We start from the raw sequence: 10,246 nt of genomic DNA on the forward strand, positions 1-10,246 counted from the left end.
TTTTATTTTTATTGAAGAAGAAGGAGAGGTGGGAGCGGGAGGAATATCTATGGTCGAGGGAAAAAGCCATTCTGGAGTTTTATAAAAAACTCTACTGTATAAGTGGCGATTTGGTATTTTCCGAGTCTCTATGTAAAGAATTGCAAGAAAAAAATTTCCGAAAAAGATGTGAATTGGGAAAGATTGGTCGACAAAATCTGAACCAAAAACTAAACCTTGATATACCCGAGAACGAGATTTTTTCATTACCACAAGATGTATTGGCTGCTGTGGATTACCTTATCAGGGTTAAATTTGGAATGGGTACACTCGATGATATAGATCACCTCAGAAATCGACGGATTCGTTCTGTAGCAGATTTATTACAGAATCAATTTAGATTAGCTCTAGGTCGTTTAGAAGATGCAGTTAAAAGAACTATACACAGAGCAACCAAGCGCAGATCAACTCCTCAGAACTTGGTCACTTCAACTCTATTAAAAAACACTTTTCAAGATTTTTTTGGTTCACACCCCTTATCCCAATTTTTGGATCAAACTAATCCATTGACGGAAATAGCTCATGGGCGAAAATTGAGCCATTTAGGTCCTGGGGGCTTAACAGGGCGAACTGCTAGTTTTCGGACACGGGATATTCATCCCAGTTATTATGGGCGTATTTGTCCAATCGATACGTCCGAAGGAATGAATGCTGGACTTGTTGCATCATTATCTATTCATGCAAAGATTGGTGATTGTGGTTCTTTACAAAGTCCATTCTATAAGATCTCCGAAGAGCTTCGATCGATTCGATCAATCAAAGACTTTTCTGGCTTTACCCCCCCCCCCCTAATTTTTATTGGAGAATAAAAATGCCAGTTATGTTCAATATTTTTCTAGATGATGCCTTTATTCATTCAAATAATCCCTTTTTTGGAAAATTACCTGAGGCTTATGCAATTTCTGATCCAATTGTCGATGTAATGCCAATTATTCCTGTTCTCTCTTTTCTCTTAGCCTTTGTTTGGCAAGCTGCTGTAAGTTTTCGATAAAAAGTATCCCCTTTTTTCTTTTTCAAGTTTTTGGGTCACTGTCATTGATCCAATTTTTGTATAACTCTTTCCATTTTTTTGTGACAGAAGTTCTATCCTTGCTCCACCCGACGATACCAGATTCAGATACCTTATCTGCTCCCGGATAAAAACTTTTCCACTCACCTTCATCAATTCCTTCCGATCCCACCGCTCACTTCGGATCGGGCTATTGGGTCACGTATTGATACGATCACCAATACGGGACATAGAAACTCCTTATTCAATTAACAAATAGTGCTAGAAAGAAGAAAGAATAGTATAACCCGTATGAGTACTACTGGAATTCTTTTATATGGAAAACGAAGATCTTTCTCCAATTTGTTATTGATCCTAATAGCTCCAATCATTTCATTCATCCCGTTCCTAGTTGGGAGTAAATGATCATGGCATGACGGACCTGACGAACGATCGTAAGAGTATTCTCCATTCCATCTTGATCCTAACAAAACTTTGTGGATTATGGAAATGAGAGGAACGAAACGGAACGGAAAAGAGCCAGCTATCGGGATCGAACCGATGACCATCGCATTACAAGTGCGATGCTCTAACCTCTGAGCTAAGCAGGCTCGATGGAATATCAATCCCCATTTCATTGGGGTGAGATCCACAGATTCCTTTGGAATCCTAACGATTATAGCGCGAATCAGATTCAATGACGCAATCCAGATTACGATTACAACGGAACATTGTTTGAATGTAGATTCTTTCAAGGGAAAGAAAGGAGAAGTAAGGGTCAATTGATATCGATCGTTTTACTCACTCTTCCAAATCGACTAGGGGAGGATAATAACATTGCATTTCAAATGGATAAATAATATAATGATTCCCAGTCATATTCGATTGGGGTAGAGATAGAGAAGGGGAGAGAAGGGGAGTAGGGGAGGATATTTCTCCCACCCAATATTGAGCAAATATCCAATGAATAATGCTGATGGATATTACATAATAGGATTAGATCAAGGTATGATCTTGTTCTTCGAGAAGGGGATATGGCGGAATTGGTAGACGCTACGGACTTGATCGAATTGAGCCTTGGTATGGAAACCTACCAAGTGATAGCTTCCAAATCCAGGGAACCCTGGGATATTTTGAATGGGTAATCCTGAGCCAAATCCGGTTCATGAAGACAATGTTTCTTCTCCTAAGATAGGAAGGGGAAGTCTCTAGGTTAATGGGCCTTTTCCGTTCCGTAGAAAGATTCGGGGTTATTCGTTTTCAGGATCAATAGTGGACGAACGGAGAGAGAGGGATTCGAACCCTCGGTACAGATGATCCGTACTACGGATTAGCAATCCGCTGCTTTGGTCCGCTCAGCCATCTCTCCAAGATGGAAGAGTTCATGTGTAACAAAATGAATGGTGGAGTAAAGGTGTATATCATAGTATGTACAGATTGTATCGGCAATATAATGAATATTGCGATTATTCAGTTGGATAAAGAACAATCCAGTCAATCGTATTGTTCATTTCGTTAAAAATAGTTCTGTATGACTGATTTTTTCTGCTTTTCTTGGCCTGGCCATCGGCCAGGCCAAGAAAAGCAGAAAAAATCAGTCATACAGTGCTTGACCTAATTTGATAGCTAGAATACCTGCTGTAAAAGCAAGAAAAAAAGCTATCAAAAATTTAAGCTCTACCATATCTTCATTCCCTCCCCAATGAGTTTGATTAAATGCGTTACATGGATTAGTCCATTTATTTCTCTCCAATATCAAATTTTATTATCTAGATATTGAAGGGTTCTCTATCTATTTTATGTATTATTGTAAAGATATCAGTTGCTCAAGGCCATAGGTTCCTGATCGAAACTACACCAATGGGTAGGAGTCCGAAGAAGACAAAATAGAAGAAAAGTGATTGATCCCGACAACATTTTATTCATACATTAAGTCGATGGAGGGTGAAAGAAAACCAAATGGATCTAGAAGTTATTGCGCAGCTCACTGTTCTGACTCTGATGGTTGTATCGGGCCCTTTAGTTATAGATAGATAGAGCTTTGGATGGATCAGAGATCCATCCAAATATCCTTTAACTATTTAAGTTGATAATGTAACGAATAAAACCCACCTGTATCACTAAACTATACACGCCACAATCCCATTGACGGATATTCCGTCACTTCTTTCCTTCCACATTTGAATCCAAATTCCGGAATTCCTTAATTCTCTCTCTTCTATTTCCGAGAGAGAAGAAAGGATTCTATCCATTTTAGTTTTAGAAATTCTAGGTTGTTCTTTCTCTTTATCAAGGAATTTTTTTTGCTCAACTCCTCTAATCTTCTAATTGAATTCTTTCTAATTCATTTTAGAAAGATCTTCCTCTTCCAGGAAGAAAAAGAGCCATAAACTGGAATGGCTCCATATTCTTAGCTCTCAATCTTTGTTGATCTCTTATAGTAATCACATCTTGAGGTTTGCAAGGGTAACTTGGTATATCTACCATATGGTCATTGACCGGATATGTCCATGATTCACTAATTGTCTAGCTCCGGGAATGGTGGGAGCCATACCCAATCGAAAAAGAATATTATCCAAACGCATTTCAAGTAATTGCAATAGGACCTGACCCGTTGAGCCTTTGGCTCTTCTAGCAATACGAACATATTTTAGCAAATGCTCTCAGGCATAACTTTTCTCCATCCGTTTCGTATCAGCTCAGCCCGGAGTTTCCAGTATAGCGATCCTTACCCTATGAGCTACTATAATATATGTTCTCAACTTGATATCTATAAAGATAGATGGATCATCCATATCCAATTTGTTGTCCATCTACCATAGTAGACTCACTCATTCATATATGATGAGGGGGCCCTTTTAACTCAGCGGTAGAGTAACGCCATGGTAAGGCGTAAGTCATCGGTTCAAGTCCGATAAAGGGCTCATGTTTCCCACGAAGAAAGAAGGCTCGGGTGTCCATTTCTATTACATAGAGAGAAATATTTTCACCGAAATATGAATATGAAAATGACAACAAATCGGATTCGGATCCAGTCCGTTTTTTATCTTCTTTTATGAGGCGAACGACGGGAATTGAACCCGCGCGTGGTGGATTCACAATCCACTGCCTTGGTCCACTTGGCTACGTCCGCCACGGAAAAACCAATTTATCTATCTACAGTCATTTCTTCCAAGAATAAAAAATGAGCTAACGTTTGTTCTTATGTGGGTCGTCGGTGACCTCTGATAGGGGATCAAAGCAAGATCGATGACTAACTCTCAACTCTCGAACAAGTTGTATGGCTTATTATCAAATATGTGATAAATATGAAGTATTTTATATTTCTCCCGGAGAAATATCACGATCCCATCTTCCCTCCGTTCTTTTGAACGTGAAAGAAGAATCTTTCTTCTTTCGTATCGATCCTTTGTCTATTCACTCATGGGCGATAATTATTGTTTTTCCCTATTAGATTTTAGTTTTCAACTAACACAGTTTTGCAGATTGGTTCGGTAGATCCCACATTATTCGAGTTGTAACGAACGGGCCATAACCATTAAAATGGTTCGGTGTAAATGGAATAGATCGAGATCTATCTCGATATTTATTGTATGTTTTATCTTGATACTAAGATCTTGTCCATCTGAACAACTCTGGGCAGGGTATTTGATCGGAGAGTCGTTGTTTAAAATGATCAAGGTTGTGGCTGTGTCGACAAGTTCGACCCTATTCGCTTATCATATATTCAGATTCGATGAATCTAGACCATTTGAACTTGTATCCTTCCTTCTCGTATTAGAAGGTATAGAGTTTTCCAATCTGGAAAATTTTGTTATCTTACATGCACGGTTAGGATACAATCAAGTTCTTTGTTATATTATTATGCAGGTTATGGGACAAAGATACAAATTTAAAGGCTCATCTACCGACGGAGATAGTGAACATTTGATGAATCAAATATAAATTTGATTGTTGTCTTTCAGTTAATTCGTTTGAAAGTTTAGATCAAGCGAACAGAATTGGTAGGCGTCAATCGATCCGTGGAACGTATCAAATCTTTCACATATAAGTTCGTTATGAGATGAGCCCACTCATCTCACAATGATATAAAATCATTTCGGACAGATCTATTGCCGAGTAGAGATCTATTTGTAACGGGGCAGAAAGCAGCTTCTTTTGGGTCGCTGTCCACATAATTTCTGGACAAGGGGTAATAGTTTCTTTCTTTCGTCCCAACCCAACAGACTTCTTTATTCTATTGTTTGTTCCAGAACGCATTCCATGAAATATGTGTATTCTATAAAATAGTGGGGTAGATTAAAGCAAACGTTGGTCCAGATGTAGATCTAATATGCATAGCCGGTAGATTGCATTTTTGTGATATGTTACCAGAACGGAACTAGAGGCAGTAATACGATTAGCTGCAAATAATGCATCGAATCCATTATCTGTAATAATAACACAATAATCTGCATAGTTCAATGGAGCGGCAAAACCTCCACAGACCACGTCACCTAATACATCGAATAATATAATATCATATTCGTAAAATGCATTTAATTCTTTTAACAACTTTACAGTTTCTCCCACCACATATCCTCCACACCCGGCTCCTGCGGGTGGACCCCCTGCTTCCACACAATCCACCCCTCCATAACCCTTGTGAATTACATCTTCGGGCCAAATATCCTCATAATGATAATCCTTGGATTGTAAAGTATCTATAATTGTAGGTATTAGAAATCCTGTAAGAGTAAAAGTACTATCGTGTTTGGGATCACACCCAATCTGTAACACTTTTTGACCACATCTCGCTAGAGCGACTGAGATATTACAACTAGTTGTTGATTTACCGATTCCGCCTTTCCCGTAAACTGCTATTTTCACCGCCAATCCTCCTTTATCTAAATCTAAAAGTTATCTCTTTATTTCAAGGTTCTATATAATTGAATTATTCACTCTGCTATAGCTAGCCCTTTGGGATACATATTTCCCGATCGATCTTTTCGGCGCATTTACCTTTATTGCCTCTGCGAACATAGTAGCGCAATAATCCCATTGTGTTACATAGGGGAGATATTGTTCGGTTCTAAACAATTTGCTTCCTACCCCCCCTATGTAAATAATCTGATAGAGGTTCACAGCCAATAAAACTTTACCATCTAGCAATAAGCCGAAGAACAACGTGTATCAATGGATAATGAGGACCCATACTTACCATCAGGGGGTCTTTCAGCAAGCATGATCATGTGTAACCCCTCTTCGATTCGTTTTCTAAATGAGAAAAATAAAAAGAAAAAAGAACGACTGGATCCTGGATCTCTAAAAATTGGATTGGAATTGAAAACTTCGAAATTAACGGGTTTTTAGCCCACGGATACCCAATTGACCAATTAAATCATCGTAACGAAGTTTATCCCTCTTGGATAGATAAACCAGAAGTTGCTTACGTTTGCTCAAAATTTTCCACAAACCCCTTTGGGATGAATAGTCTCTTCCGTGCAATTGCAAATGCTGGGTAAGTCTTAGGACCCGATTGGTTAAATAAAATACCTGAGATTCAACAGATCCTCTCTGTTTATCGGGAATCAGAGATGAACTAATGGACAAATTATTGATCATAAAAAAAACACAAATTTTTCCAGGGCTTAATTTTTTTTCGAGTCAGAAAAAAGAATTAGATCCATTCTTTCATTTTCATGGTTCATATAATAATTCTGATTCGTTCCGTCCGACCATTTAAGAAAAAATGGTCAGATTCTTCCTATCTTCTTGGACAAACATCTGGTTTTAACCTATGGCAAAATATGATACGAGATGTAGAATCTTTTCACATTGATGAAACAGAACGAACAGATTGGTTCAATTTTTGCCATATCCTGAAACTCCATTGAATCAATCCATTCTTTTTTTTTTACGAAAACGGAATTGAAGCAAAAAATTTATCAATTGACAGTTAGGGGATACATACGTATTCTCAACATCGCGGATCGACTCCCATCATTTGTATTGAACCAATATCTATTCATGCAAATAATATCCTCTAATCGATAACTAGGCCAAAGAAAACGTTTAATTATTTGTGTTGTATCTACGCTAAGATGTTGGTCTCTTCCCATGAGTTCTTCATCATTTTGTATGTCTTTTCCATTGGAAAATCCTACATGATCGTTCTCCAGATCAAACCGATTCAAGATTCGAAATTCTCTATGACGTTTTGGAAGCAAAATATCTTCTAAATTGAGGGAACTAAAAATATTTTTTTCATCCCCCAGAATTTTCCCGCGTTGCACAGATCCATCATAAAAATCTCCATCTATCCATTCTCCGGCTCTTTTTTTTAACTTCAATGAAATACTTACGATTTTATACATCAGGAATTGGTCATCCACTATGCTTGATAAACGATATGGTTGGAAGACCATTATTTTTTTATCTTCCCTTATTTCATTGTCATTGCGTACCTTTCCCCGAACATTCCTCTGAAGAGCAAGTTCTTTCGATATTTTATTTGCACTGCTATTCTTCTGAATAGCAATGCAAAAGGCCATTAGACTCAGGTCAATATTTCTCTCTTGGATCCGAAGATATGTTCCCGGATCCTTCATTCCGGACATAACCCTGCAAATATTCGCCAGATAGAAGAAACGTTTTTTCCCTAGGATCTGGTGAAAGGATGGGGAACACAAGTTCACTATTTGTGATTTGAAGGTAATCAATAGAGCACATAGCTCAGGTCAAATCAGGACAAATCATACTTATTCGAGCAGTACCTACCTCACACCGGCTGTCGTTCGTGCAGCGTTTCATTTCATTCCTTCCTGCAATAGTGGATTATGGTATCCTACGATATTATTGCACCCATTAAGAAAGCCTTTTGGGGTTTCTTTTCATTGCCCATTGCCCATTTTCATTTCCAGCTGCATTTCCCCTCACAAATTTCATCGCATGTAAAGCCAGCCAGACAGCCAGACAGCCAGACTCAATTACATTGGACCTAGTCGCCGATCTATTTTCAGAGGAGATCGGCGTACTCCAATCCTGTTATTCGAGCTCCGCCCAATCCGCTTATCATAAAGTGGAACATAATCTCAGTTGGAAACAGCATTTTCTCGAGGTGCAGGATCAGAACTATCAATCACTATTGGGGAAAAGGTAGTTAGCAGTACCCCCCTTGAAATGAATGATCAATCAATGCCGGCCCCGGGGGGCGCGAGCTGAGAAAACAAGTCAATTGGTGTCGACCAGCCAACTCTTGCTTGTTGGGATAGGTAAGATATAGAGATATAAGGGCAAACAAAGAGAGGGGGATACATCTTGCTTAGATCACTCCCTCTTCCTGGTTTACCCAATATCCCTAAAAGGCCCATACTGGTAGGCTCGCTGACGATCCCCATTAATGAAACTACTATAGAACACTTATCCATTTAGGTATGGGTAGGACCACCCATTATGAGTAGATGAGTAGAGTAGGCCGATCCTAGTAAGTATTCTTTCCCGGATCTCTTTATTACGAACCGATAAGATCTAAAGCACATTCGGAAGGGGGTGTCCTACCACTGATTCTCCAACCCCGCTATGTTATGTGCATTCAACTAGCACTTACGCTTTCCCCAAAAAAGCAGTAAGGGGAGTAGGCGGATCGGTCAATTCGGAAAGCGTCGTTCGCGTACGGCGGGTGGGCAGGGATCTATGTCGCTGGCTGGTGAGAACCAGTTAGTTAGATGGGTCTAGTAATCAGGGAAAGCAGGACTAGCTGGAATGGTAAGGATGACGAATGCCACCGATATAAGTAGGTGCTGCATATGACTCTGCCTCCATTCTGTGTTGTGCCTGCTCGTGAATCAATTCAATAGAGATGAATGGATAGGGCAGCTGGTCAGAGATCCTTAAGGCGAAAACACCACCCTTTCAATAGATAGCACTAGTGAACGCGGATGCGGTGTGTGTTCCAGCACCATTTTTCATGGCTCTCGCACATTATTGGACAATAGAGTAAGGTCCTGCTAGGCGAATTGAGGGGGCAAGGAAATAGGGATAACCGTCTTTAAGTAGGAATGTACGTGCCGCTTTCTTTACATAATGGGTTTCGTGGATATGGATTATGACATCATTTCATATTCGGATCAAATGCCCTTGGCTCAACATTATTCTTATTTTATTATATACTCTCCAAGTAAATCTCGTTTCCACGTGATTCCATACAAAGATGACGAATATTTGAATCGTTCTATTGTTACAAATAAGCCTAGGATTTTCTATCGATGTGTCTAACATCTCGTCCCAATATAGCGCCAATCCAACAATTAATTTATCTCTTATTCTGGAGTACGTTCGATGCGTCAGCGTAATTACATATATAATGAGATTGATTTACAATATCTCTAGTTACCAATTCTAGTTATTTCATCCTGAAATTCTACATCTCATTTCAAACTACCGCAACATATATAAAGAAATATTTCATTTCTCTAAGCTGGCTAAACAACAGACATGTTGACGCGAAAGGCATTGATTGTGAGCAAATTGATTGCACTTTCGATGTGGGGCGCTACTACAACAGACACAACTAACAAAACAGCTTCAGGGGTAGGACGCTACGCAAGGAATAACGTGGGATCTACCGAACCAATCTGCAAAACTGTGTTAGTTGAAAACTAAAATCTAATAGGGAAAAACAATAATTATCGCCCATGAGTGAATAGACAAAGGATCGATACGAAAGAAGAAAGATTCTTCTTTCACGTTCAAAAGAACGGAGGGAAGATGGGATCGTGATATTTCTCCGGGAGAAATACAAAATACTTCATATTTATCACATATTTGATAATAAGCCATACAACTTGTTCGAGAGTTGAGAGTTAGTCATCGATCTTGCTTTGATCCCCTATCAGAGGTCACCGACGACCCACATAAGAACAAACGTTAGCTCATTTTTTATTCTTGGAAGAAATGATTGTAGATAGATAAATTGGTTTTTCCGGGGCGGACGTAGCCAAGTGGACCAAGTAGCAAAAATGTTGTATTTTCGGGTGTATCATTATGGATCGGATCAGTCCTTTTTGTAGGTATCCTTAATTCTTTCATATCTTAGATATGTTCTAGATGTTTTAGGTTCACACTCCCTCCCCCTCCTCCCGGAGGGCTTTATAGCTTTTCTGAAGGGCCTTTTACTTCAGGCCCAAGGAGGAGGGGTTTTCCATATCCGTAATTGAATTAATAATTGGACCATTCAAA

General features: G+C 39.1%; 2 non-coding genes across 2 annotated transcripts; one reads left to right on the forward strand and one right to left on the reverse strand.

Annotated features, from left to right (window-relative positions):
• Nucleotides 1-1,565: 1,565 nt before the first annotated feature.
• Nucleotides 1,566-1,638, reverse strand: TRNAT-UGU (transfer RNA threonine (anticodon UGU)). Its single transcript has one exon. It is a non-coding gene; the product is annotated as a tRNA-Thr (tRNA).
• A 2,241-nt stretch (nucleotides 1,639-3,879) lies between these two features.
• Nucleotides 3,880-3,951, forward strand: TRNAT-GGU (transfer RNA threonine (anticodon GGU)). Its single transcript has one exon. It is a non-coding gene; the product is annotated as a tRNA-Thr (tRNA).
• The last annotated feature ends 6,295 nt before the right edge of the window (nucleotides 3,952-10,246 follow it).

This window comes from Pinus tabuliformis, chromosome 6, assembly GCF_031772625.1.
Source record: "Pinus tabuliformis cultivar Carrire ecotype Pingquan chromosome 6, CPIR1, whole genome shotgun sequence".
Classification (NCBI taxonomy): domain Eukaryota; kingdom Viridiplantae; phylum Streptophyta; class Pinopsida; order Pinales; family Pinaceae; genus Pinus; species Pinus tabuliformis.